The 15389-nt window shown below is 39.6% G+C and overlaps 1 pseudogene; it reads right to left on the bottom strand.

Moving 5' to 3' along the window:
• Positions 1–4229: 4229 nt before the first annotated feature.
• On the bottom strand, positions 4230–5561 carry LOC103734762 (annotated as a pseudogene).
• Positions 5562–15389: the final 9828 nt, after the last annotated feature.

The following is a 15389-nucleotide window of genomic DNA, read 5'->3' as shown; positions in this document are numbered from 1 at the left end:
TGGAGGTGCTCTTTCTTTCTTTTGGTTAACTGGGCTAGCAGTCTGTCAATCTTGTTTATCTTTTCAAAGAACAAGCTCTTGGATTCATTGATTCTTTCTACTGTTCATTTGTTTTGATTTCATTAATTTCTGCTCTGATTTTTGTTATTTCTTCTTGTCTGCTGGGTTTGGGTTTCATTTGTTGTTGCTTTTCAAGTGCCTTGAGTTGCAATGTTAAGTCATTTGTGTTCTTTCCGATTTTTTAATGTAGGCACCTAGAGCTATAAACTCCCCTCTAAGGACAATTTCAGTGAGTCTCAGAGTTTTTTTTTTGTGTTGTATTGTCCTTTTCATTTAGTTCGAGGAATACTATTATTTCTTTCTTAACTTCTCTTTTGACCCATTCATCATTCAGGAGTGTGTTGTTTAATCTCCATGTGTTCATGTGGTGACCACAGCTTCTTCCACTGTTGATTGAAAGATTTATTAATTGTGGTCTGATAGAATGTATAGAATTATTTCAGTCTTTTTGTATTCATTGAGGTTTGTTTTGTGCCCTAGTATAGGGGCGATTTTGGAGAAGGTTCCTTGGGGTGCTGAGTAGAAAGTACGTCCTTTGGTGCTTGGGTGGAATACTCGGTAGATGTCTGTTAAGTCCATTTGATATATGGTACTGTTTAATTCAGATGTCTCTCTGTTAACTCTCTGCCCTGTTGAACCCTATCTAATGGAGACAGTGGGGTACTGAAGTCCTTTACTGTTAATGAGTTGGGATTAATCTGGGTCTTAAAGTCCTGTAAAATTGTTTTTATGAATTTGGGTGCACCAGAGTTTGGTGAATATATGTTCATGACTCTAATATCTTCTTGGTTTATTGTTCCTTTGATCAGAATAAAGTGGCCCCCTTTATCTCTTCTGATTAGTTTTAGTTTAAAGTGTATTTTGTCAGACATTAGAATTGCAATTCCTGCTTTTTTCTTAGTACCATTCGCTTGGTATTTTTTTTTTTTCCATCCTCCCACCTTAAGATAGTGCCTGTCCTTGAAGGTGAGATGCGTTTCTTGCAGACAACAAAAAGATTGTTTTTGTGTCTTAGTCCATTCACCTAGTCCGTGTCTTTTGACTGGGGAGTTCAGTCTATTAATATTTAAATTTATTAATGAAAGATGTGTATTGAATCCTATCATTTTTGTCTCTGTTCACAATCTTGATATAGCTGTACTTTTCCACAATTACACTTTCATTGGATTTCTTTCTGAAATCTCTTGGGTATAGTCATTCTTTTTTTCAGCTCTTTGTATTTCTGTATGCCTATGATTCCTAAGTTTGGTCTTTTTATGGTGTCACACAATTCCTACATATTCCATTCTTGTGCTTTCTTAAATTTTTCATACTCTTTCCCTGAGTGGTCTAGTTCATTCACTTTATCTTCCATTCTTGATATTGTGTTTTCCAGTTCATTCATCCTATTGGTGAGGCTTTCTCCTGTTGTTTCTAATTGGCTTACTGAGTGTTTCACTTCCTTCTTCATTTCATCCTGAGTAGTCTTCAATATTTCTAACTCTTTCCTGAATTCATGCAGAAGTTTATGCCTATCTTCCATCAGTTCTTTGATTTCTTTGTTTGTGTGTTGATTAAATTCACTGAATTCTTTTATCATGTTTGTAATTGTTCTTTTGAGTTCCATGTCCTGCATTATCTCTAGGGCATTCTCATTGTGCTCCTCTATATGATTATTGTTATTTAGTGCAGATATGTTATTTTGTTTTTTCATGTTATTTTTTTCTCTGTGATTTTGACATGTGAATTTCTTTTGTAGTTTCTGATTCTTGTGTGAGACTCAAGCCTTCAAATTTAGGTCTGCTTCTTTTTGTAAACTTTATGTGCCTTTGTGGTTTACTTTTTGGGCATGAAACACTGGTTTGTCTAAGCTTCCAGTTCTCTCTTTTAATTTTATATTGGAGTGGCCAGATTGCTTTTGTCTTCAGGAGTTCCCACAGAGGCCCAATCAGATGAGGATCAGATGCTCTCAGGCTTTCTCGCAAGGTCTATATCCCTCCAGGAAAGATTTTGGCCTCAGGAATTTGGGGGTTGGTTTGGCCTGGTAGCAGGGCCCAGGAATGATGCTGGTCTTGGGCGCTGGTGGCCTTGCCACCCAGAGATGCAAAGGGAGATGGGGGAGTTCACTGTGGAACTGGGTTGGTCTGGATGCAAAGGATCAGGAAGCCCAAAGGTCAGCCCTGGTTTCCAGGAAAGAGGCTGGTGGTCTATGCAGCCCAGGGAAACAGAGGGAGGTGAGGGTGGGACCAGGGCCAGAGGGCTCCAGGGAAAGAGGCTGGTGGGTTGTATTTTATTTTTTAATGTACTTATGTTGATGTAATGTTAAAAAATCCCAGACATCCATATAGCCAAAGAACACTATGAAATGACCTTTGGAACTTGTGTTTAGATCCCAATTTCAACTGTAAGCAGTTGAAATGTCAACTCAGTTGAATATAAGTATAATTAAGAATTTCATATTAGTTAATGCTATTGGGACCCAAAAAGAATGATGGACAACTCGAAGACTTTGCTATAAGGTTTGGTGTCAAACAGTCAAAGACCTCCACTTCCTGATTCTTCTTTTATCTCTTACCATTCAAAGGAGACAACAGGACTTACAGCAGGACTCCTAACTTTGAACTTCACAATCCCACTACTCAAGTCACTATTGTGGGTGAGAACTTGGGCAAGTTACATAATACCTTTCTCAATCTATATTTTGTCAGCTATGAAATGGAAACAACATCTACCAACAGTGTCATTATAAAGATTTAATGAAATAACATAAGTATTGGCCACAGTAGAGTATCCAGATGACTGCAGAGATTGACTAAATGGTCACTGACATTAAACAGAAACATTAAAAATTCCTGTTCTGGAAATACATAGGACTTTTGTTCTTAGAGGATTTTGAAATGTTGGTGTGAAGGCTTCTGTCTGAGGCCTTACAGCCAAAATGACTAGTAGACAGCATCTACACCATTCATGGCAGGTATCGTAAATCTCAGCATTGTTTTTTCTTCTAAGTTTGGACATGACTCTAAGGTCCTTTCAGTACAGCTTTTGAGGTAGTTGTTAGTAAAGAGTCAGAGTTAGTATTTAGGCAAAAATGTATTTCTCATCTTTGGTCAATTGACCCCTCTATCATGATGGCAAGCTATCCAAATGGCTGGGCGGGTGTGTAGTTACATGAAGGTGATGGCATGCACTACTTTTCTATATTGATACAGACTTCTCACCAGTACCTGGAATGCCGTAGTTCTTGAGGCTTTATATGTAAAGGTGATGTAAGAGGCTTTATCGATTTTATTCAAGATAATTTCTCTTCTTAAGAATTTTTCATTATTATTGCTAGAAGTCTTTAGGGAATGAGGGTAGAGCCTTAATGACTAGGAACTCAAAGGATTGTTGTGGTAATAGGGTATAAGTGGCAGATAGGTCTCAAAGACATGTGATTTCAGGGATGACAACTTCTAGAAAACAACCATGTCCTTAGTTCCTTCAACTCTAATTTTAACATCGAAATCAGAGATTCCCATACCCCAGGGAAAAAATTACAGCGGTTCTACCTAAACCAAGAGGAAAACACATAGATGCCTTTTCCTGTCCTGCCCCACTCAGAACACTTTGATGCAGAGCTATATATATCTGCTTAGCTTTTTCTTTCACACATACATTTTATTCCAGTCTCTCCTAAAGAATGTCTATCCCCCAAAGAGAAAATAATATGCACACACCCCCACACACACCCATACATTCTGTAGGAGTGGGAGGGATACATGGAGGTGGGGTGAAGCAGAATGCGAAGTCAAAAGGATGATTAAAAGAACTTGGCAAAGAAAACCTTCTTCCAACCATTTCACACCCACATTAATCCACTTGAGTGATCACATGCAAAAGACAAAGATAATTGCAATGTTTTCCAGGTCAAGAAACGCAATTTTTTTTTTATGAAAAAGACAAGTTTTATTTTAGACAGGTTCATGATTATATGTGCTACAGCAAATTTTACTTTAGACAGGGTCATGATTATATGTGCTATAACAAAGGCTAGTTATAGAAAATTTTAATTTCAAATTGTCACTGATGGATAAATTAGACATTAATTTGGAAAGTTTAACTTCTGCTAAAATATATTTAACCCAATAGTATACCATGTTTTATATTTGTTTGTAGGCCCTATATTAGAAACAGAAGTTAAATTTTCGTCATAAAAATAGAATAACCACATAGCTATCTAAAGTCATAGGCTGTGAACTCAATTCCATAGTACTGCTTTGAAAATATACCCCTAGGTTGTTAAAGAAATTCCAACTCCATGCAAATGCACCACCAGCTGGCTTCATGGCCAGCCTTCTTTTCTGACCCCAACCAATTAAACGTGTTTTTCAACTCTTTGCCAAGGGCAATTTTTTCTCCTACTTCTGTGCACTCAGGGTTAGTTAAAACAATCTTGTCCAGGTGAGCCTTGACAGCACTAATCCTTCCTCCTGTTGACAGGAATCCTGTACTGACAATGAGGACTTCATTCTTAGACAACTTTTGGACCTTTGCTGCTTTCTTTTCTCCTCAGCATATACCTCTAGAAACTGTTTAAGCAGGAAACAGGAAATTTCCAATTCTGTGAATATCTCGGGCAGCATTCCAACTGCACTAAGCACTTGGCCCACCACTCTCTCAGCTCAGCCCAAAGAGAGGTCGATTTTTGCTCCATCTCCAGTTGGACCACCTGGGGCAGCATACTGAAGATCATTATGTTCTGCAAAAAGTGACACAATTTGGAAAAGATTGGTTTACACATGAATTTTCCTTCACTATCCTTGGAAACAACACCAGGTCTCACTTCAATATCCTGGCCCACCTTTAATACTCCTTTTAGAATACTACCACCAGCCACACCTCCCTGAAAGTCATCTACTTCATAGCCAGGTTTGCTCCCATCAAATGATGTAATAACATCAAGTCGAGATACCAAAGTAAAGTGTCTTGGGGGCACCGGTACTTTTTTCACTCTGTACTCACAGACGGCTTCAATATTGTCCTTCAATTGACCAGAAATCGGAGTAATCGGACGTCCTTTTGCTAATCTTCCTTGTACAAACGTGACAATCTGTTTATATTGCTCCTTCACCTGACTTTCTTTAACCAGATCAATTTTATTCTGCATGATCAAAATATGCTTGAGTTTCATGATTTATATTGCAATCAGGTGTTTGGAAGGCTGAGGCTGAGGGCATGATCCGTTACCCGCTATCAATAGTAGAGCTGCATCCATCACTCCTGCACCGATCAGCATCGTAGTCATCAAAATATCATGGTCAGGACAGATTCCTGACTAATTTGAAGTTCCCTTTGATCCCTGGAATGTCTGTAGGAAACTCATCGGGTGTACTACTTCCACATGACCGGTTCACAGTCTGGTTAAGGACATCAAGCTTATAAATCTTAGCATTAGTACAGCCAAGCTTGGTAACACCCAAAGTGGCAAGACCTGTTGGGAAAGGTGCTGCTGAGAGTCTCTCCCGCCTCACCCCTACCATGTTGCTCCAAAAGGAAGAAATTTAATTATTCAGAGTAAATTTTTGGCAAAATGAGAAATCAAGCAAAGAGAGTAAGTGAAAGGAATAGAAGCAAAGTTAGGCTGTGATATTTGGGCAGGTTTTGTACATTTTACCTCATCATTTAAAAAAGAAATGATAACCGGGTGTGGTGCCTGTAATCCCAGTGCTTGGGAGGCAGAGGCAGGAGGATCTCTTTGAGATCAAGTCTAGCCTGATCTTCATGGTGAGTTCCAGGCCAGGGCTACAGGGAGACCACGTCTCTTTTTTTTTAAAAAAAAAAAAAAAAAAAAAAAAAAAGGAAATGATAGAAAAACCAAATGTCTTTAGAAGTGTCTCTGTGCCACTTCCTGGTTGAAGAAACAGGTCAGACAAGGAGAAAGTAAACTTTTAAAACAGGACAAGTCCAATTTTCTTTGGAAGCTGATTGTATGCTTAGGCTTGCCTGGCTCTGCTCCAAGGCCTCAACTGAAAAGAGTTTCCTTATTGAATTCCACCCATCATAACTTATTCCCTAGAGGGCTTCAGACAGAGCCACCTGTGGTTGACTCTTGAAATGCAAGGAGTGACACTGCCACTGTGAACAGGAGGCCCAGCAGGCTGGCTTATTTCTGGGCAGGGGAACTGGTGACATAATCTGCTCCTAGTTCCTATCAAGAGTCTGTCAGCTTTGTGGTGTTTTTGTTCAGCAGGTGCAACAGCAAGAAAACCAGGGAATTAAAAAAAAAACAAAAACAAAAACAAAAAAAAAAAAGAAAGAGGGTGTGATGGGGACTCAGGATGACTTAAACAGCAAATGTTTATTTTACACTGTGCAGGAAAGAAAGACATTATTTGTTTCTGATCAGCCCCTCTGTGTCCATGGGCCTGAATTCATTACTTTTAGTCAAATGAGGCAGTGAAATCTCAGTCCCTTACAAAATCAAGTAAAACTGAAACAGGCTAACTGAAAACAGCAAAAGGGTAAAACTGTCAGCTGACTGATTTGCATAGACGCCGTTTTCTTCCTTTGAACTGGCGACCAAAGAGAATTGAATGGTGTGAACACTGACAGCAGCTTTTCAAGCATCTCTTGTTTTGCACTTCTCCTCTTTATCCATTCCCATCTTCCTCTTTAACCTCCTCCCTCTATTCATCACAACCCGTATTCTTTCTTTTCCTCCCTTCCTTTCAGCATCCAGTAGTGTGAGCTGCTTCCAGAAGCTTAACTCTGATAATAAACCTCTTGTGTGGTAACTCCGTTTATTCTTAGATACACACACAACCTGTTTTGAATGGGGCTATGGAGTGAAACTCAAATAGAATTAGCCATTCTTTTCAGAGTTTGTTGAATACCCGCTTGAGTTCTCAAAATTAAGTTTCAATGACTGGCTTCATTTGAACAAAGTGCAAAGGAATTCTGAATAATAAGTGTAACAAGATGAAGAAAAATTTATTCAGCGGTATCCTTCTTGAGGAAAGCACTCTGTATGTTTGGGAGAGTTACTTTGATAAACTACTTTGGGGATTAAGCCCTCAAAGTATGCTCATGTAACAAAAGATGGTCACTAAACTGCTTTTGAAGGAGGGAGCGCCTGTTTCTTGTGGATTCCTTTGTTTTGCTGAATTCAGTGATGGATTGGATCAGTCAGCCTGGGGGAGGAGGAAGAGCTGAGACAAGAGGAAGTTCAAGTGCTTTAAAAGGCGGGGCTCTGACAAGGAGAAAAAAGCCAGAGGACCTCCAGTCTTTTAGCTGAGATTTGTGTGAGGGTAGCTATGTTTAACTTTTTATCATGAAAACTTGAAGCATGTTAAAAAGTAGAACAATATCATGAAACTCCACCTCTCATCTCTGCCAGTTTCTTTTTACATTTATAACTTCAATATGCCTCTTCTTCCCCCTTTAAAAAATCCAGGGGAAATTTGGAAGTAAAAAAAAAAAAAATCTGTGGCGGGACTTACTTCTGCTGTGGTCTGCTCTGTGTCACGTGCAGTCTTCTCATAAAATATACGGCACTAGGTTCATCTTCCAGATAATCAAGGACACACTGTTTTGTACCAGGTTAAGCAAGGTGGAAAGAGTCATAGCACATGTGGACTCCAGACCTAGATGATGAGTGTTCTAGTTTCATTTTGTTGCTGTAAGAAAATAAAGCTCACTCACCCAGAGGCTTATGCTTAGCTAACTTTCTTATACAGCTCAGGCCCACCTGCCCAGGGATGGTACCACCCACAGTGGGCTGGGCCCTCCTACATCAATTAATCAAGACAATTGCTCACAGGTTTGTCAACAGGCCAATCTGATCTAGGAAATTTATCAATAGAGGCTTTCCTCTCAGATGGCTCTAGGCTGTGTCAAGTTGACAGTTAAAGCTAACTAGGACACTACTCCTTGCATATTGACACACAAGCATATCATTGTTAAACTCTAACCTTTCAATTCTTTGTCCCCAAGATATTAATATGAGATGTAGTATAAATTTAAAAGTCCCCAAATCTTGAATAATTTCAAATCTTTAAAAGTTTAATGTTTCTTTTAAACAATATTTTATTACTTTTATTTTATTTTATGTGTATGAGTATATTGCTTCCATGCATGTAAATGCAGTGCTCCAGGAGGTCAGAAGAGGGCGCTGAGTGCCCTAGAACTGGAGTTATGGACAATTGTTAGCCACCATGTGAGTGCTGGGAACTGAACCTGGGTCCTCTGCAAGAGCAGTCAGTGTCCTTCGCTGCTGAGCCCGTTTCTCCAGCCCCAGTTCAATGCTTCTTAAGGAAGTCCAAAATCTTTTAACTGTGGTCTCCTGTTAAAATAAAAAACAAGTTAAATACTTTCTTATTTCAAAGTGGAAGAGCTGGGGCATAGGATATTTCAAAGGTACTCCCATGTTTTAGCTTTTTGCCTCTTTCATTGCAGAAATCCAGCTCCCATCTCAAAGAAAATATGAGATAATTCATTCTTGAGTCAAATATGAAAGACTGACCTGAGATGCAAATTAATCCAAGTACCATGTTCTAATGTAACATTTCCACAAAATTTAAAAAAAAAGTATATTTATTTTTTAATTTTATGTGTATGAGTGTTTGCCTGCATGTGTATAAGTGCACCTGTGTTGTGCAACGCCCATGGAGGCCAGAGAGGGTGTCAGGTCCCCTGAAACTGGAGTTAAGGATGGTTGTTAGCCACCATGTGGGCACTGAAATCTGAACTTGGGTCTTTTGCAAGAGCAGCCAGTGCTCTTAACCACTAAGCCATCTCTCTAGTCCCTAATTCCATGGAATTTTTAATAGTTATCAGAACAAAACAAAGTCATGAATCAAGATATTTTAAAAATGCATTGATGGAAAGGGTGAACAGCAAGAAGAGAGGTTGCAGTGGGGAGAGTGATGGGAAGGTAGGGCAGAGAAGGGCATGGGGGAAGCAATAACTAACACAAAATACGTTTTAAAAAGTCACATGGTAGTATGCACAAGAACTATGCAAGCCCAAACCAGACAACATCCTAGCATAGGTGGGTTGAGGGAGATGGGCAAGAAGCCCCAACCCTAGCTAAGGAACTAATGGCAAAGGGTAGCTGACAGGAGAAGGAAAATCAGTTTCCTTTAAGGGTGTGATGCCAGGTAAGCTGATCAGATTCCAGGGAATGAGCCCATATCCAAGAACATTTGGGGCCAAAATTTAGAATTGGCAGGCCTTAAAAAATAGTAAAAGAGGCTGGAGAGAGGGTTCATTGATTAAGAGCACTAGCCCTTCTTGCAGAGGACCGGTTTGAGTTCTAGCACCTACAGAGAGGCTAATAACCATCTATAAGTCCAGTTCCAGGGGATCTGACAACCCCTTCTGGCCTCACAAACATTGCATGCATGTGATGAATGTATATACATGCAGGCATAACACTCATACACATAAATAATATAATAAGAAAGGAGGGCATGAAGTTGGGTTGGGTAGCAAGATGAAGGTGGAGATGGGGAGAATGTTGTCTGACTATGATCCAAATACATTGTATGAATTCTCAAAGAGTAAATAAAAATGAGTTTAAAGAGAGACATGGTTTCTATATTCTTGACATCAATACCACAATCATTTCCTTCAGCCTTTATAGTTTTGTAATATACCAATTTAAAGTTCTTCCAGATACAGCTTTAGGTTCATACATTTGAATGCAAACATTTTCATAATTGTTCAGCTATAAGTGTTTTCTCATTTTCCTTATTAAATGTTGTTTGACATATTTTTTTTAAAAAAAGAGAAACGGAAACTACTATTTTATAAGCTTTCTAAATATATGTATTCATATAAAAGAGTTTAATTTGGAGTTACCCAGAAGCCCATAGGTTGCTAAATAGAAAGCTCAGTGCCAGGCATGGGAGTATATACCCTCTCAAACTCTTGGCCAGGGATGTCCCAGAGACTCCTAAAACAACACAGGCTATTGCTGCTATTCTTGGTTGCCCACAGAACTTGATGATAAGACCCTGTTGCTGAGGATACCACAAGCTTTTGTCACAGAACATGGAGAAATCAAGTTGGTCCTGACCAGGAAGCTTCTTCACTGCTGATTAGTCTTCATAGTACAGAAGGTGCTATGTAGGCTGTTGGGGAAAAAAATCATCAGCAGTCTTACCTGACTGTGAATCCTGTGAACCACAGTAATGACTAGTTTGGCAAGATATGCCTGTGATGCAATAGTGGCACAAATATTAAGGAGATAGCCAACCACTTTCTAATTTGGATTTAAGGCACATTCCACAGGAGGAAATACATGCCTGGTACTTTAAATCTGGTCAAGAACTTACAGTTGGGGAATTCACAGGCCCTAGGGGTGAACCAATTATTATTATTATGCTAAATGAGAAGAGTATCAAACTACTTTCTAAATTCATATCTCTATACTTATAAATCAATACAGCTTTCAGATCTCATCAAAGAAATTTCTTCTTGCAATACATGGTGGCTCTAGGTAAGTCAACCACATTCCAGAGGATGACCTCATTGCCATGAATATAGGGGCAGCACAAATGTACTAGGTGGGTTAAAAAAAGACATGAAGTTGGGGGAGGTAAAAAGGTGAGAGAAGTTAGGAGGAGTGGGATGTAAATATAATCAAAATACATTTTATGAAATTATCAAAGAGCTAATAAAAATATATTAGAACAATACAATAGTAGAAACACCAGGTAGGTGATTTATAGCAAAGCAAGGAAATCTCTGCTTCACACCTCAGGTGCTATCTGATCACATTCTTAGTTTTTGGATTAGTGCAAGTTAAAGGTCTGTTTGTTTGCTTTAAAGGAATTTACCCAACAGTCACACAGGTGGACAATAAATAGCTGTTAGGGAGCTGAAGATAGGCTATGGATCTGCAACATTCCAGCTCTCTACAATTAATTTTTAATCAATAACTGGAAATTTAATCAGTCAATCAACCTTCTAAAGTCTTTAACACAAGTCCCTCTTTTTGTTTTGTTGTGTTTTTGAGAACCTCAGTTCACTAAAATATGTGTTAGTCATCTGGTACTGATGAACAGAGGCAACACAAATTCCCAAACTTGGCAACTTGAAACAGTAAATATTAATTTTTGTTTATTTTATTTTTCTATTTTATTAATGTTTTTGGTTAGGATATAAATCATATTCTTACTAAAAAACATATATATTGCTGTGATGTTTTCATAGTACTATCATTATATATTTTATTCACCCACAACTGCCTTCCCTGGCTCGTTGATCCCCTTCCTTAGGTTTTCACGTCCTACACACTCTGTATCACCCTTAGTTGTTCTTCAGGTCCCATTCCCTGTGGGACTCTTCCTTCTCTCTTGTAGTCGCCTTTCTTTCAACACACACACACACACACACACACACACACACACACACCCCTAGATTCTGTATGTGAGAGAAACATGCAATATTTTTCTTTCTATGTCTGCCTTATTTCACTTCTAGTTTCATCCATTTTCTGGAAATATAATTTCATTTTTCTTTACAACTGAATAAAAATCTGTGTAACACATTTTCTTTTCTCTTTCTTTGACTATCTCACTCTTTTCTCCAGACTGGCCCTGGAACTCAGTATGTAACCCAGGATGACCTCAGACTTGCAGCAATTGTTAGGGCCCGTGACTCGATGGGTCCCCTCCAGGTAACAAATACACGGGATTGGAGATGTAAAAATCAAGCAGAGTCTTTACTTTCCAGCTAGCTGGGGTCGACCGGCTTCCCGAGACATGCAAGTCTGGTCAGAACGATCAACCCCCATTCAGTTTCAGGTACAGATTATATAGGCCCACATAGTCATTACACAAAAAGCATTCCTCAGCAGACACTTTGATCAAACATCTTCTAAAAGCTATAGTTTCGGTTAAACATCTTTTCCAGGAAGGGTAGATCTGGTGTAAGCCTGGTGCTACTTCCCTCTTTTGTTCCTTATCGGTTATCTGGTATGTGCAAACAGGCCTACAGGACACATTGTAAATCAACTGAGTCTGGGGTCCAGGGTCCAGGAAGGAGGTTTACAGCACTTCAATTCTTAGCATTTCAACTAGGTTAATCATCCATGTGTGGTAGATACATCAGGCAGAACAGGCAAGCTTAGCAAGTAAATCTAAATCAATGTTTTAAACAGAGTTTTCTATCAAAATGCAGAGTTCTTACAGCATTCATCAAGGTATTTCATTTTTTTTCCCCAACACAATCCTTCTGCCGCAGCTTCCTGAGTCCTCTTTCATCATACTCGGGAGCACAAGGCAGACCAGAGTGGACTAAGTCTTCAGCACTCGAACTTTTGGGGAAACTTTGTACCCAGACCATAACAATTACTTATTTATTTGTGTCCTGAGTTAGCCATGACAAGCAGATTGTCAGGGTGGCAACAGGAAAATGTCTTTCGTTCATATCTAGGGTCAAATGAGCCAGCAAAGGAACAAAATAGAAGTAGGATTTATACACAGGGAGTCCCCCTGGAGAGCCAGCAGTCCTGAGAGGTGGCTGTGAACTCCAAGTTTATACGGCATCTCCAGCAAACATCACTAAACGTTCAGACAACCAATGAAACAAAAGAGAAGGAATTGAGTTCTCTGTGCATGAAAATTTTGGAAAGGGCATTCATCTTTTATTTAAATGGCAGATAAAGTGCAAGCCTGCCTGAGGGCTTGGGCTCTCCTAGTGTCATCTCTAGGCCCTGTGAAGAGGGAAAACTTCCTTCCGTGGTAGATTTTTGTTCTTCCTGGAAGAGAGGCAGGCAGAGTATCTTCTGCCCTTGTAAATCTGTATCTCGAGTTTGGGTGAAGGGTGGGAGGGTCTGCACACACTGCGTCTTAACCCCAATACTGTGATGGACAACATAAAGCTGGCAGCTTTACTGTTGCCGGGGAAGAACACTGTTTAGGGAGGGGGCAGACTTTCTCTAGTTCCAGCCCACCCGGAAGTCACTGTGTGGACAAGACTGGGCTAGATCTCACAGAGATCCACCTGCCTCTGCCTCCCAAGGGCTAAGATTAAAGGTGCAGGCCATCTGGAAAAACCAGAGACCAACATCCGAAGTCAGATGAGGAGAAGTTTAATTTGACACTAGCAGGACTGACCCCAGAAATCAAAGGAGTCAGATCCCTTGTTCAAGTTTTGAAAGGTTTTTATATTCATGTGAGGAATGCAAGCAAAAGGTACATAGAATATACATGGTAATTAAGTAAGATAACACAGGGCTGCAAAGGTAATAGAAATGCAAAGGTAACAGAAATGTGAAAGCCTTAGGCAACAAAGATTTCTATACAGGAATGGGGCAGCTTTGGAAAACAAAGACTTCGATCCTGGATAACCACAGGGGGCAGGGGAAGATTCCTGTTCTCTTCTCCAGTCCAGAGTTTTAAATTACCATCACATTGCAAAAGCTTTTAGCATCTGCTATGTGCTTCTGTTTCTATAATAAAAGTAAAAACAAACTGTCTTTTTGGACCACAGTTATTTCATAAAGTAGAGAGTATTTCAGCTTTCTTAATAGGACAAACAGTACCGATCTCCTTTAATCTGAATCAACTTAGTCTAATGAAGAATTGATTATAGTGTCCTTATTCTTAAGAATGTGCCTAGGACTTGTGGAAACATTGGTATAACTGGCACCAGAGCCTGTCCAGATGTTTAAAAAACAAAACTTTGAGTCAGATGAATTCATAAAAAAAAAATATGAGCCAGATGAGATGACTGTATTACATGTTGGAGAAACACTGTCTCTTACACAAAATTTTGATTGTTAAATTTTTACTTTCCAGTCTTTAGCCTTTGGCTAAAGGATATTAGAATATCATACTTGGAGTAGTGGGAGAAATGTTTTTCATTGATAAAAATGCGAACGACTTTTCCTTTGTTTATAGCCCAGTGATTTGCTCCTAAATGGGTTGGCCTCTGCAGTCCTTACTGAGCGAGTTCTTGCCTGTGCCATGTGCTGGTGCCATTTGCATGCTAATCATTTCTATAATTGATCTTCCCAGGTCTTCTCAAATCTTGTAAGAGGTAGTGGCCTGCTGCTCTGAAATTAACTGAGGGCTGCAGAGTTGGCTTCCCTGGCGAGGAGCCCTGTTACCTGGGTACCCTGGCTCCATCCACTCCTCTCTCCATCCACTCCTCTCATCCACTCATGCCCTGTGACCCCACATTGGAGAATTCTGGTCCATGTACAGGTAAAATAGCTTTTATGGCAACTTAGAGGTTGTTGTTCAGATTGACAAGAGTTTATTATTGCTAAAATGAGAAAGAGATGTTTTTTATTTTTTTCTTGTGTTATTGGAAAAGCAAGAGTGATGCTCCTGCTCAAGAGCCAGGTGTTGAGTTATGTATTTAGATTATGTGCCTGAAGAGGCTTCCGTTCATGATGGGTCACTAATATACCATATGAAAGAGAAAGACTGAGAACTGTGAGACAGGGTTTCTAAGTTTGACCAGAGACCTGAAGCAACCCTAATTAAAAGGGCCACGGAAACCATAGATGCTTCATGCTTTCACTGTCATACTCAGATTTCTGTTCCAATAACAAAATACCTGACAATGGAGAACTTACAAAGAAAAGAGATTTATTGTTAGTGCACAGTTCTAGATGTGAAAGAGCATGGATCAGGCATCTGTTTGTTCCTGGTGGGTCCTCAGGGCTGAAGGCATCAGTTTCCATTCTCATGGGAATGAGACTAGCTTAATCTTCTGAGGGAAGAGCTCCCAAGACCTAATGGCTATCCATTGGGTCTATCTGATTTAGATTTCACATTTGTTAACATCACTAAACTGGGGACCAAGGCACATGAAACTTTAGGGGACACACTCAAAGCATATCTAAATCATGGCACCTATATTCAAATCCACCAAAACAGAAATGAAAATTCACAGACATTTAATGACTTGTCCAAAGCCACATTCTTAGAGGAGGGCTCACGGCTATTGACAAAGGAGAAATCAAAGTCCCCTGCTAGGGTTCTTAGTCTCATTCATAGAAGAATTTAAGAATGGACTCAAATGGAAGCTTTAGAACAATTTTATTGGAATTTAAGGAAAAATTCTCAGGACAGGCAAGCTGTAAATCTCAGTGCTGTCTTGAGGAGGGAAGCAGAGGGGAGAAGGATACAAGTCAGGAAGCCATGCTGGTTTGAAGCTAGTTTGGAGATCAGACACAGACATATGGCAGACTAGGACTAGCAGCCACATGGTTGGAGGGGAAGGGAGCTCTAGAGAGAAAGATAAACCCAAAATGGTCGGGCAGCTCACAGCACTAGGGAAATCGGGGTTCAAAAAGAGGTGTAAAGAAGAAATGGAAGGATTATACTTTTCTGAAGAATTCAGAAAAA

Source organism: Nannospalax galili, unplaced genomic scaffold (genome assembly GCF_000622305.1).
Source record: "Nannospalax galili isolate Female #2095 unplaced genomic scaffold, S.galili_v1.0 scaffold576, whole genome shotgun sequence".
Taxonomy (NCBI): domain Eukaryota; kingdom Metazoa; phylum Chordata; class Mammalia; order Rodentia; family Spalacidae; genus Nannospalax; species Nannospalax galili.
Note: the sequence above shows the minus strand (reverse complement) of the source record. Positions and strands in the feature narration are given on the sequence as shown.